The sequence below is a fragment of the Syngnathus scovelli genome, chromosome 9 (genome assembly GCF_024217435.2).
Source record: "Syngnathus scovelli strain Florida chromosome 9, RoL_Ssco_1.2, whole genome shotgun sequence".
Lineage (NCBI taxonomy): Eukaryota > Metazoa > Chordata > Actinopteri > Syngnathiformes > Syngnathidae > Syngnathus > Syngnathus scovelli.
In genome coordinates this window covers 6,515,817-6,530,778 of record NC_090855.1, presented here as the reverse complement: position 1 = coordinate 6,530,778, position 14,962 = coordinate 6,515,817, and the positions used below count along the sequence as shown (strand labels likewise).

At 39.2% G+C, this 14,962-nt stretch overlaps 1 protein-coding gene across 1 annotated transcript in view; it reads left to right on the top strand.

Annotated features, from left to right (window-relative positions):
* irx2a (iroquois homeobox 2a) overlaps positions 1 to 14,962 on the top strand; it is a 209,656-nt gene that overhangs the window by 21,905 nt on the left and 172,789 nt on the right. The gene's annotated exons all lie outside the window — the stretch shown is intronic.

Sequence of the window (14,962 nt, the reverse complement as noted above, 5' to 3'; positions counted from 1 at the left end):
GTAGTGTCGTGGGGTGGGCGGTGTGGTTATGCCAGTGGATGTTTCTTTCTTCCTGTGTGAGCCGCACAGTTTAATTTAGTCCTAGAAGGATAAAAATGGAACCATGTGCAGCAAGTGATCCGAATAATGACTACTTTTGGGTTTTCAGTGTTTTCAATCCATATGATTTTAGATAAACTTGTTGACATACTGTCATAACTTGGTATCACTTTGTGGACTTATTTTTATCTGTTTCAGATATAGCAGCCGACCTAATCTTGATTAAAATGTATCATGATAGTAAACTTTAGAAACATGAAAATGGACTTTGTTTGATGGTCTTATTTGAGAGGACTGTGAATCAATATCAGGTGTACATTTTCTGATGTATTTTAAAGATTCCACATATTGTGGTAAAGTATGGATTATTTTTGTCCCAGAGCCAAGTACATTTTTCTTCTATTCTTTTGTTGCCAGACATAGATGCTACTCTGTGGCATTCATCAGTATTATTTATGGTATGCTTTGAATTGACTCCCCAGTCCAATGAACTGCATTTCGCAAGTTAGCTGGGAGCATTCTGTTTGTGTCAACAGCTCCCTTTGTGTATCTGGAGTGATTTATTATGTAAAAGAGGGCCGGGCGGGTGGGGTGGGGTGGAGTGTGGGTGGGGGCGAGCAGGGAGGGTGACACTGACCTTCCTTTAATTAACACTGATGGAGACCAAGGTGAGCGGCAAGATGATGAAGATGGATCTTCCCACATAAATCATCCTTCCTTCAGGCTTGCGTGTGTGTGTGTGTACTTTTGTGTGGACAGTGTGTTAGCGTCATCACCGGTAGAAATAACCTTGCGGTGCACAGGTTAAATGAACATTTGCGTAGGTGAAGAACCTCCATTATTTACCCCTGTTGGCATTCTTTTTGTAGTTTCTTACTCAAAGGCTTGATTGATTAATCTTTCCAAACTCAATTTGTAAATGTTTGAATTTATGTAATGTACTTTGCGGGTTCCTTTAATAATAAATTAAAAAAAACAGACATTTGTTCAACATTGCTATCAAACAGCTTGGAGCTAAAGGCAATACCAAGACAGCATTGCAGTCTTGGATGATTTGTTGTGATTGCTTGCACCGCAGGCCTTCACATGGGAGGAACAATCAAAATTTCAATTATTTACTTAGTTTATTTTAACCACCATAAAGTGGTTGGCGGGGGCGGGAGGTCGGAAGCTCATGCTAATGAAATCCCCAAGTTGGACATCAATCATGCCAGAACATTTGCTCAGGTATATTTGGAAATCTAATAATGTCCCACCTTTTGTGAAACGCCACTTCTGATTAAGATAAGCCGATGTGTAATTTATTCGAAGAATATTTGCAGTCCATGCTGCTCGGAATCGTGCATGACTTCAAAGCCGAATGGAATTGCTGTTTTTACAGATTGCATATTGAATTCCACATCAAAATATTGTGGGATATTGTTATAATATGTTGTCGTACAGAAATGTGAGAAGTGCTGCACAGTTGATCAACACGTTGGTTTGTTTAGTTTCCATTTCCATAAATTCTGGGGAGCAATTAGTCTTTATCCTGCTTGCAGACATTCTGTAATTGGAACGTTTCCATCGCCGTCATTCCCATCAACACATTCTCAGACTTTTATGACATGCGTCAAGTGTGGTGTTATATTCTGATTGAGACCTTGTTTAAGCAAATGAGCAAACTTATGCTCCGATGTACATATGCTAATGAGGTTGTTTATCAGCCACGCAGTTGGTCGGCAGGCGGCACTTTGTGTGTCATTCTGCGTCTCTTGACATTTCCCCATCTTAAAATGTTTCATGCATTTTTAGAGTTGCTTTCATATTTTCCCCCCTGTTCTTCGTCATCGTCTACCACTACAGCCACAAATTCATAAATTATGTATTTATTTATCATGAAAATCTGTTTTGGAATTAGAGTCTACCCCCACTTCAAAGACAGGAAACCTTTGATATGTTTGATTCTTGCCGAGTATCTGTTGGATTTATTCAATTTATGCAAAGCACCTCGGGGGTAATAAAGGTGGCATTTGAATACATTTGACTGGACTAAATCATATAATGAGGACAATTTCTGCCCCATATTATAACAGAAGGACACCTAATCCCTCAATTTTAATGGATAATTTGGGGGAAATGTTTTGTAGGGTAAACTGACAACAGTGGACAGACATGATTATCTTATGTCTACATGGGTTATGATGTATTAGTTAAATTGACTGCAGAAGCGAGTGTAGTGTGTCATCCTTTTGTTCTGGTGGCTGCATGTAGAAATGGTATGTCTTTAGGGGATATCTTGATTCTTTTTAACTTCTCTCTTCAAAATAGGGCGATAATAAATTAACCATGACCTAATAACATATGGCGCTTGAGTTGCTTCGCTTTCGAGGTGGCATGTCTGCATATGGGGAAAGGATATTGTTTGTATTTATGCGTCATAATGGACCTTTAACACTCCACTATTAAATGTTTTCACATTTTAAACGAAAGCACCTAATGAAAGTCATTCTGCACCTAATGCAAGTAATTTTGTTCACTGTAGACTTTCATTAAGATTCAAACCATTAGGGCCATGTTAAGGGGTGCCCTTCCTGCCCTCTTCTCTGTGAAAGAGTGACGTTTGGACTGTGGACCACTAATTATCCAGGTCTGACCCTCAGCTGTCTACAAGCTGGATCCTATTAAGTGGGTAGAAATCAATCCCTTTTAATATTGCCCCATTGAATATTTTTATTTTTTTCTTACCGCCTGCCTCTGAATATTAAGAATAGATTTTTACATTTGTATTTTGGCAAGTGCGGCTGGGATTGATGATAGCTTGTGGCAGAAGGGGGAGGAGGGCACCAGGGGGAGGATAATGGGTGAATGGCGGCACTGGAAATGACGAGGGGGCCGACTGAATGCTTGTCTATCACTCGCCATTCTCTCGGTTACAGGTGGTCTCTCATTTTCTCGACCGGAGCATAACTGACTGCCTTTCTATGACAGCTCGGGCTCCCCAATTTGCATGTTCGACAGACAACAAACGGGCCTGTGCATGTCAAAATAGGTGGCGGTGCGTGACAGTTTCTACACAATGCTGTCTCCTTTTGGCTTGACCCTCGACCTCACGCCATGTCTCCTTTCATAATCAGGGAAAGGGGAAGACAGGGCGAAGAAATCATCCGGCCCTTCTTCCTGCCTCCTTCTGCTGCCATCTCTTTGGAATAAATCTGATACCAGTGTCATTAGCTATGCCATTTCACGCTCACTTTCTAAGTCCCTTTTGTTGCAACTTGCTGACTGTCGATCCACCCCCTTATCTTGTCTTTTTGTTTGTGCTTTCGCATAAACCCTCACATTTCAAGAGTGGCTCATCCCAGTTTGTCGGTTGTTCGAGATAAAGTTTCAGCAGTTCTCCCAGCCAGAGATAATGAGGTATGTCTACTCGAGTGACGAAGCTAGAGCCAAAAAGGGATATTATTATTTTGGGATGTGTATTTCCTTATGCTTGCAATACAAATATTCATATCTGGGTTTATCTGACTTGGGGAAAAACATGGAACACAGTAACCATCAATTAAAATAAAAAGGTACCACTTTAGAGCTGAATGTAGATGTATATCATTGGGTTCAGCTTATCAAAACGGTCCAGTGTTCATCCAAACTGCTCCCCTGCAAAGCAGTCACACGTTTTCTCATTATTCCTGTCTGATCTTTCATGAAAGCAATATCAACGCTCGGACATATATTAATGAGTTTCATACCATCATTCTCATCACTCTGACTAATAGTCTGATAGCACCGAACAGCTAATTGCCTTTTAACCCCTGTGACATTCCCCTCATGTTTTGAGATCTCAACATAAAAAAGAGAGAGAAACTGTGACCAAGAGCACTCCACTACTTCAAAACTTCCATTGCAATGATTTGTGTAATTTCCACGTGAACTTTCTTCCCCTTGTTTCAGTGGATAAGAGAAGAGATTTAAAATGGATCACCGTGTAGCACTGTATATTCAGGAGTGGAGTGTTAGACTTAAGACATAATCACACTGCAGGGTTTTATTAAGTCTCATACTTTACATATTTAAGGAGACTGTTACATCATTATCTGCTGTTGAACGTAGCATTCTTAAAAGTCTCTGTGGTATCGGGGAGAGGTTAACAGCAAAGGAGGCAAATGGGTATCAGTCTACAGTCAAATAATCCTGAATTATATGATAATCAGAAGGAGAGAAATGCAATGCCTTAGTCTTGGAACTTGGTTTTAAGCAGTTTTCAACTTGAGCATTGTCATACTCTTAGTCAACCTTGTTAACATTCACTGCCACTAACGGCTATAAAATTCAAAGGTCCATTGTGTTACCTGGCCTGATAGTGAAGGACTCATTTCATTACTCTGGTCCCTTTTTAAATCACATATTTGATTAGATATGTATATTATGGACATGAAAAATACTATTATGCACATTTTACAAGTACATTTGTTATCATCGCTCAAAATATCACTGAATTCCTGATCTTGGTTTTTTTTTGGAGTCATTTTTCAAAACACACCATCATTTCTGAAAGTTGTAAGTAGTCTTTGTAGTGATAGTTATTACTCTTGTCATTCATCACAAGTGTCAACCTATCTAATATGTAAACACCCCGTGCTTCTGATATGCACTGGGATGATCAGTCCCTTGATAAATGCATACATCGCCTCTTTGTTCTCTTTGTTTGGCAAAGAGGCAGCGGCTTACTCCTGGGATTTATTTTTAATGTGTGTTAAATCCATCTCAACACAGTGTAGTCTGCCATCTCAAAGATCTTTGGTCTTTGATATGAAATGTTAGCGAGAATCTCTAAAACCAATATACACTGTTGAAGTCCCCAGTGGATGTATTTTCACATGGGGAGAATCTTGATGTTGAAAATACCTGAGGTGTTTACGTACACCCATGTAAACTATATGCATATTTTGAATTTTATTTCATGTTTCCAATGGGCTCAATAAAAACTGAGCTTTACCATCTTTGTAAAAACAGAATTCTATTAACCTGTTTGTGGCCAGTGTTGCCTCAACTTTACAGTTCTATTAGAATATTTGTAAATACCAATTTAGTACAGTTAATGAGTAAGACTCAAGTCTTGGAGCATTGGTCAGCATATACTGTGGCTAGAAAGGCCTACACACCCCTGTTAATGGTGGTGTCAGTCTATTTTTTTTTAAATTTATTTGTATTTTTTTTCAAGTTGTGCACTGAACCGTGGTACCATACCGTATCCATATGTACTGTATATACTGTATATGCCTCTCTGTATACAGTATACATATATAGTTCTCTGTGTGTGTGTACGTGTGTGTGGGTGTGCTTTGAATAATTGTCTTACAAAACTGCTAAACCTGCAAAGAAAGAGAAAAACTTCATTTCAAATGATATGCTATAATACTATAATGATGGTCAGAGTGTTAAAAGTAGAGTCAGGGAATTCTCTGGTTACATACTACTCTCTTTTTAGATAAAGACTATAGTTTAATGCGGCCACTGGAAAGCCTGTATTGTTCATATGATGCTAGAAAAACCAAGACATTGGTTTGACTGGCTCAAAGAATGTCAATACATGGCACATCAGTACTCTATAATGATGAAAAGGACAGATTCAGTTATCTACAGCTCAAAAGAAAAATTATGATCACATTTCACCCTCATAACGAATCATAGACAGTCTTATGTAATCATATCATCAACAACTATCTCTGTCTGTCTGTCCTATAAATCTATACACCTATGAATGTGCTGTTTGTGTGCATGTAACCATTCTGAAATGTTTGCTCTTCTAGTTCTTCTTTCCCACTTCTTCAGTTCCTGTATTCACCATCCCTCGTTTCGTTTTATACCCTTGTTATTTACTTCTCTCATTAGCACATTTCTTTCTATTAGAGAACCCCTTTCATGCCAGCATTTCCCTCTGGGAGAGCAGAGGGACCTATGCCCCTCTTGGCAAGGGAAGCCCATCTTCCAATTCTGTTAATCTGAGTTGAAACAGATTTCCTCCCTGGAAAATCCCACCCATAGTTATCACCATCTTTTAGGATCCAACAGACTCTATTGACCAGGGTGTGTACCAGAGACGACGTATAAGAGTGAAAACTTGATCATAAGATTCTATGTACAGACATTCACGTTGCTCCCCTTTAATTCTATGCTTTGATAGAACACACACACACAATTATATACCCCCCCCACCACCACCACCAATGTACTGGAATTTCCAAAGCCCAAAGACAACACACAAATCCCCTACTATTTGCAATAATTTTCTTACTAACTGTTTGAACAGAGCGCGTCAAAAGTCAGCAAAACACATAATTACTGGTATTAATGTAACTAGCGCTTAGAGATAATCCACTCCTCCAAAGCACCCACCCACCATCTTCTGTACTTGGAGGTGATGAAGAAAGGGAATAGCAAAGAGAAGCCACTTCAATTAAATGAGCTGTTCAACCAACATGAACAACCATATTTAGTCAATAATTAGTAGATCCTTTTGCAGGTATGTCTCGCAGGGATCACTAAAGACAGTGTTAGGCTAATTGCAGGGAGACAGTCAAAGGGGGCTTGTGGGAGGACTGAAACGACCCATGGTTTTGAAAGACACTTAAAAATTGTGGAGAGAACACACAAACACACACTTCTTTCTTTCATCCCCTTGATACAAACCTTAATCTTTGCTCCATCGTTCTATATCCCCGGCCTTCCCCCATCTTGCTAGTTCTCTTCACCCTCAGAGGAGCTCTAAGTTTGTGTATGATGAGCTCCTGGGGGGCGCCAGTATTTGGCAGGAGGCTTTGTCTCTAGCTTGAGATGAAACGGGAAAGATGGAATGAAAAGAAAAAGACAGAGGAGGTGGGTGAAATCTTGAGAGCCCTGGGGCACCTCTCTTCACATTGTGAGGATTTGCCTAACAGCTTCACAAGCGGGTGTATTACATCTTCCATGGAACAGGGGTATATCACAGATCAAAACAAATTACCTATCTGTAGTCAACAGAGGTGTATGTCTTTCAAAAAAACAGTTACATAAGATTTGAGTCAGTGCTAACTGAGCCTCTGATTTGGCACGCGAGATGAATTCTTTTAAAGTAAGGCTTGCCTACGACACAAACTTATAGTTAAGAATAAAGTTTGCCTTAGTCTAACATCAGATCCTTTAGTTTTTCCGCGTGCAGTCCAGAGGGTCATCATGGGTCAGCACATGCTACAATAGATAAGGTGTTTTATTATTTTTACTCATGAGTTACTATATCCTACCATCTCTGTTTTTAAAGACTGCAATTCTTACTTATCCAAATGGGCTATGAGTATTATTGACCCAAAACAACCACTGTGCTGTAATATAAAAAAAAAAAATTAAATAAAATATTTTTTATACATTATGTTATAATGGAAGGCAGTCTGGGCTCTTTCAATGTAAACATATTCAGTGTTAACTTCCACTCTGTGAAGGAAATTGTCCTGAGAGAAGTTGTGAAAACAATTTCAGTCGATTTGTAAAAAAGTTACCCTCACTGCATCTTGAGAAATGATGCGATCTGTCACAGTATCTGTAAAAAAAAAAAAAAAACACATGGCTTTTGGCACATGGGTTTATTTATAAAATGTTTACCGATTATGGTTTTATATTATGGCGGGTTTGTGTTATAGCCCATTTTTTTGCTCTATCTAAAACCCTGCCATCACTGGGGGTGGGGGATGATGATTTCTCTGCAAACTGTTATTTATGTACCCTGCTGACCCTATGGCCAAGAGGTTGGCTCTAGTTCACACAAGTTATTAGGCCTCTAGATAGAAACAAGCTAAGAGGAAAACACATTTCTTTTCTAAATGGTGCCATCAGATTTTATAGCTAAAAGTTTTTCTTTTAGAAGACATTTGTTTCTATTGGATACCTTCAACTATATCATGATGTCACAAGGGAAACAGAGCATATAGCCACAGGGTCTGCAGGTTTGAGCAAAACCTCAGCAGTTGCTCATGATCCTTACTTTAAACATGTCTAAACCTAACAAAGTAAACCAGCCTGTCTGACATACAATACGACGTGGGCAGTAATTATCAAAGGCTGCATACAGCTTTTCCATTTGTTGTTTCCAGGTGGGAATTTGAAAGCTGTGGAATGTTGTTAACATAAGTCACCTTCAGGTATCTCGTCAAAGGGGAAATGAGGTGTATAACCCGGGATGGCTTTGAAAACATTGTTTTTCTCGGGGAATAATGGGATGGTGAAGTCTCCGTCCTTGATGTCTAAATCAGCTGCTAATTCCAGTGTCACAATCAGGTGACACACAAAAAAAAGTAAGGTCATGCGTGTTAGATGGTTAGAGTGACACAAGACTCTCGGGTACGAGTCAGGCAGTTATCAAGCCATGTATATTTTAGATATGATGAGCCATATAATGACCGTCCTATTATTGCACAATTAGCTGCAAATTGACTTAATGTTTACGATGCCTCATTCAGACAAGGATAAGTAAGGGTGTGTTGTGACAGTGGTTCTCTGATGCACCTTACACAAATTACACAGCTAATGATACTTAAGACAATGAGTCATGTTGCGCAGATCCTATTAGTGTTATTGTTGTCAGGAACAATCCCACTTGAACAATAACACGACTGATTTTCAGAAATACAAACAATTAAAAAAAACACCTTTAAATATTGTGTTTTTAATGTATTGTGTCTTTTGCACAAGAGAAGATATTTGGTTACATTTGGAATGGACCCCAACTGATGTCAATGTCAGGACATCTTTTTAAAACAAAAAAACCCAAATCACCATTTGAAACATTTCTTGGAGATTGTTGCCAATTAATGTACACGTGTGAAACTAACTTGTCTAGTTGTTCATAAGAAATGATGCAGGAAATGAAAGTAATAGGAACCCCTTAAATAAATTACCTTTTCTTTTGAGGGGGGGGGTTACTCAAACCTCCCCAAATCCTAGCTTAATGGATGACATAATCATCGCGGCTAGTGAAACCGGCTCCGTCTTGTGATGACTCAGTTGAATGAAGACCTCATTAGTTTTATCTGTAAGCTGGAATCAGGTTGTGCCTGGCAAGGAGTCCCAGCAGTCAAAACAGAAAACAAGAGCTCGCAGTGTGCTCTTTGAGACATCAAGGTGTCTGATCTGAATTACTTTAGCTCGGAGGGAGAATGTCTTTTTTCCTCTCTGTGAAACCGATCCGTGAAGTGGATTAGAGACGGTTCTTCTTTCACTCACAAAAACACAGCTTGAACAGTTGTGGTGGATGAATCCCTGTGTGAGTTTGTGTTTCGGTAAGCAGTCCTACACAATACACACTAATATATTCTTTAATTAAATTTTGGCCAAAAGATGGAGATTAAGATACAACGATACCGAAAATACTTTGCCTTATAAGATTTATGTTTGTATTCCCACTTTTGAACATGTGCAGTATATTGTTTATTATTTATCAATTGGTCATCACTCAAAACTTGTGCTCAGCTGTCTTGGTTGAAACAGAAGTCAATAGTTTGATTAATTTAATGGGAAGGCCAATGATTTTTCTGGTTTATTAAAATATTTGCTAATGCCAATATGGCTGATTATGAACTCAAGTCTTGGGGCATTGGTCATTATATACATGTACAAAGGCACACACATTCACACACACAATTTGTCCTTGGCCTGGCACCTCTTTTGGCAAGGTTGGTATATGGCTCCATAACAAATGAGGGACTATCCGTGCCAATAGTCTCTGTCCTTTGGCAGACTCCACAAAATCGTCTTTACTTCCCAGGAGTTGTGACTCTGGAGAGTGGATCATTAGTCAAGAATTACAGTGCCAAAAACACACTCTCATCAAATGAAAAGCAGGTCGCAACAAATGTGACAATGGTAGCCTCCGATGGCAAACCACTGCATTTGGATTAAAAGTATTTTACCTTTATAACCACTCTGTCCGACATGGTTTCTTCTCTGTTAAATTATAAAACAAAAAGCCAATCACAACAAATGTGTCGATGGTGGCCTAGGATTGCAAAACACTGTATTTGAATTGAAGTCACTTTCTTTTTATAACCATCATGCCCGACATGGTTCTTTACTTTACCTTTCAGTTTTGATGTAGTGTAAATCATTGCTTGAAAGTGATTCTGGATCTCCGCCCAGTGTGGCTGCTGAGTCATTTCATCTAGTTTTTTGTCAGGCTGAAAAGGATAGTGTCCCGAACCATGCAAGTCAATATTATTTCTGTCAAGCCCAATTTGAATAAAATAACAGTGACACTGCCATTTAGCATTTCCTTAGATGAATACCCATACAAAGGATGGTTCCACACTTTATTCGGTATATGGTATTGTTGTTCAATTAAAAAGGAAAAATCTAATGTTCAAAACATTTTGGGTAACAAAATCAGAGTGCCAGTCTGCAATCTATCTTGTGGGGTATGAATGTGTGCTGAAATAATAGTGGGTGAGTGTCATGTGTAAGCTGGCACACCAGGCATTACATTTCAGAGGTGAATTGAAACACACACAGCAATGACATGCTTGGGGCACTGACACATTCATTAGCACATAGGCAGATTTGACACTGCTGGAAGATGTCGCGAGGAGCTGCTGTCAAGGTCTTGGAATGCTGCAAGACTGGCACAAACTCTGGGCTGGGGTGCTCATCGAGTGTCATACGAGACCTGGCACTGTCTTGTATCTTTTTTTTTTTAAATATATTATTTATTTTTCTCCATTTTCGTTGTGCTGTTGCAACCTACCAAGTGTCATCATTTGCATGAATTTGACAACCCAATGTCTGGCTTCTTTGTCCTCTCTCCAACTTGTTTTCCCCTTTCCCTCCCTCTCTGTTGATTCCAGTCAACCCCGTTCTCTCTGTGTGCCGCTCCTCTTTCTGCTGATGGTAGCGGTGCCATCCATGCCAATTATGACAGTCGGGCAGGTGGCTCTTTGCAGGTGGTAGAGGATTAATCCCTGTAAAGACCTCAGTTCATTAGGAAATCCGTTTAATGTGGCCAGTTGATTGATAAATCCCCCAGACCTCTCAGAGTCCACAGGTTAGTGCCAAGTTTGTCTATTATATGCTAGGTTGATCTCCATGTCAGACACAGAGAGGGCACAATAAGGGTGACATTAGTTTCTTGGGTTGCTATGGCTTTTACGGAGTTGGAGTTGCTTCATGATTTTATGGTTTTATTTTTATTATATACTGTCATTCATTTAATTAGCTGCTGGTTGTACATTGCAACCTCAAACGTGAATATGAAAAGTCATCAGAGCTACCTGATTTGTTTCATAGTAAAAGTTTGAAGGAAAATCGCATTTCAGAAGATGTGCCTGGATCTTTCATTGCTTTGCTCTTAGTATTAATACATGTGACAATGATCAGTTATGAGATTGTCTCAAGACTCAGACCACACACACTCTCCAAACTGTGCCATGCCCATGCATTTAAGTTAAACTAGTTCTTTAAGTCATCCCTCTATAATTTCCCATCCGTGTATTATCACAATTACCCTGCAAAGCAGGACTGGAGGGAACTGCCCCTGCTACCCGTGACTCCTTACGTGACACCCTTGGGCCTGTCATCTGCTCGAATTTGCGATTCTTTAACAGACAACCCCTTAATCAAGCCTGTCAAACACGGATGACAAATGCGTCTCTACATCTCCAAGATGCCTTTAATATTTAAAGCCCTGGGCGAACGGCAAAGGAGACAGAATACCCCCACCCGCACCCCCACGGCAGACTCAAAGTTCATACTACGTCAGACTGTATCATTGTCAAGTTTTTAAGGAGAGTCTCAATTGAACCTGATGGCATCTTGACTTAATGATTGTGACAGAGAATACCCAGAGTCCTTCTCAGGTTTCTACAAGGCAGTGAAGTGAAGTCAAACTATATTTAATGACATGTTCATCAACTCATGGTGATATGCAGACATTAGCACGAATACCCACATTCTAATACTGCATTATAGCTCCATTATTTCTATAACGGAGTTAGTAATTTTAGTGCCATATATTACATGGAGGGTGGAGCATGACCATACTGTTTGTCTGCATAAAAACAAACACAACTATCGGTTATGCAGTAGCACTTCTCATTGTCAATCATTTTAATAAGTGCCGCCCAACATACATTTTGGAACAAAACCATAACACTGATAACTGTATATTATAGGTGTTCACATACAAATTTGACCACTCATCTAAAAAAAAGTAGCTTCAAGATACAATCTGGCTATCAGGCAATCAAACACGCAGTCATTCTTCTTCCTGCTGCCACCGAGCATGTAACTATATTGCTTCTGCTGATGCCCGAAGCCTTGTCAAAATATGACAGAAGATCGCACCTTTTTTCCCAGGGTGAGTGCTTTAATTACAGTTTGGCTTCTGGCCTTACCACATCTGTACAAGTGTCAACCCAAAGTTCATCTGTTCATCAGTTTGTGTGTGTGTCTTTGTGTGACAACAATACACTGTGCCGATATGCGTTTTTGTGAGACTGTCTTTTGTAATTCTTCTTCACATTGCTGTTGAAGTCACCCCCACACTTTGACCCCCTATCTAGTAACATCAAGATGCGTACTTTCATTACTCATGCTCACAATTTGTTTTTTGTTTTCTTTTGCATTGATACTTTGATATCTAATATTTTCATTGCCAGTGGGGTAACACATCTTTCCATACACTACAACAATAAATACATCGAGAAACAAAAGGCAGAGGTTTGGTGCAGACTAAATGAATTTGAAAATGAATTTTACTTTAAAACGTAATTTAAATTATTTTACTTTCTTTACAATTCAATGCAAAGGAAATTTATTTTTGTAAAAAGACTCATTGCACACTAATTGGAAAAAACTTTTAACCTTTACTACAATACATCATGTATTAAACAATAGTGTCATAATTTTGCCACAGATCTGCTTAATGCTAACAGCAGTTTTCTCTTGTGGCTGTGTCTCTTGATATTTTTTTCATTTTGCTTCAACAGCGATTGTTTCTTTGTTCATACCCAGAGCTGCAGGTGGCAGCATAGACTCGGAGGATATGAAAGGCCAGATTGCATCAAAGACACCCATACTCTCCTTTGGTGAGCTTTTCACTAGCCCCTGAAGTACATACGTTGACCTTTGGATATTTGTTAGCCTGATAAAGTGACATTGAGAGAAGGTCAGTTGCTCACGGCTTAGCTTGTCTGTCCCTCTTTGTAAGGTGGTGTCATAATCAGCAAGTGCACAGCTTTTGCTTTTTTAAATATCCCTAGTTGGCTTCGGACAGTTTCCGTGTTTGTGTTATGTGACACGCCAACATTTCTTCAGTGTTTTTGATGAAGAAGCATGACGACACGGCAGGTTTTGTAATTTTGTACAAACTGCGTTGCATTCTTAACCTGTTTATAGTGTCAAAACGGGGATGGGGGGTTAAGGTATTTTGGCTGCAGGGACATTTGTTTTTACACTGATTTACCAGACGTACAGCTTTGCATCTTATTTGAACTATTGTTTAACCAGTTCTGTGTGGGTGAGTTTTTTTTATGACTTTTCAAGGTTTCCCAACGTGGATGTGGACTTTATTCTTACATGTAAATGTAAATCTAAATGAAAGAAACCCAATGTATCACAGAATGTACTCTTATGTACTGTTAGACAAAATATACTTTCATCAAATAGGCCACAATTCTTGAGAAACCGTCCTGGGGCATCAGACTGTGAAATCCCCATATCCAGTATCAGTGTTGTCATACACATTTCATTCTCTGATTCTTTAGTGGTGTTGACCCTATGTGGATCACAGCTGTTTGGTTATTAGTTTTTAGTTAGATTGAGGCTAGTATATACAGCTGTTCACTCTTTCCTTCCACCATACTATGGTGGACTATTAAACATCTCATATTTTCTGTACTTGGCCAAGTGATTATTAATTCATTTAAATGTGAGTGGAGAACTGTGTCTGAAAACTTTTGTTTTTCTAACTTCATGGGCAATAGCGGATATAAAATCAGTTAATGTGGGACAAGGTCAACAATCCCTTTCTCTCTTTGTAAAACAGTTTGTTCCACTTCAATACAACCAAAAGATACTCATTAACTTCTTTTAACTCTTCTAAATTTGCATCATGTGAACTAGTCAATCAGTATAACACATAAAACTTAAGAAAGTAAGACTGCAAAATTCAACAGTAAACGTGTATCTGTGCTGGAGGCAAAAAGTAATCATTGTGGTAAAACAAAAACACACGACTCCATTGTGTTTTTACATTTAACACAAACACACGCGCTCACACACTTCTTCTAGATAAGCACAAGTTGACTTGTCAGCTTGAGATGGCTTCATCAATTACTTTTATGTTCTGCTTTTCACCTTAATGGCCTCTGCATATTCACCATGGGACCTAAAGTGCTTTCTCTGAGAGAAGACACGCACATAGCAGGACTCACTCACACATGTACACAAACATAGACTGTCAAAGGTGGCTGAGATAGATTTACGACATGGGACCATCACCTGTGACTTAGCGCCTGTGAAATTAGTCACAAATAGCATATTAGGGCAGCTAATCAGGCACGTCTTGGCACTTGGCTTTCTTTATGTCCTCATAAACGAGAGTGTCTATGGGTGCCCTCAGGCCTTGGTGTGAATGATCATCTTGACCTCAAATGAACCACACGCCACCTACAGCAGAGGCGAGACTGAATGTAAGCAGTGGGTATGCACACAAAACTAGGTTTTGATGCACAGAGGCAGACAAAAGTGTTTCATCAAGAAGATATTACCTTAGGTTTTATTGTGATACATGACAATGCCAATTAACTGTGATAATAGAACATGGTGATGTTATCACACACGTCTGGTGCTAGGATAATAGTTAAAAATAAAATTTGTCTTTAAGCTGTATTTTAGTGTTGAGTTCAAAACTGACATGAGGCGCAGT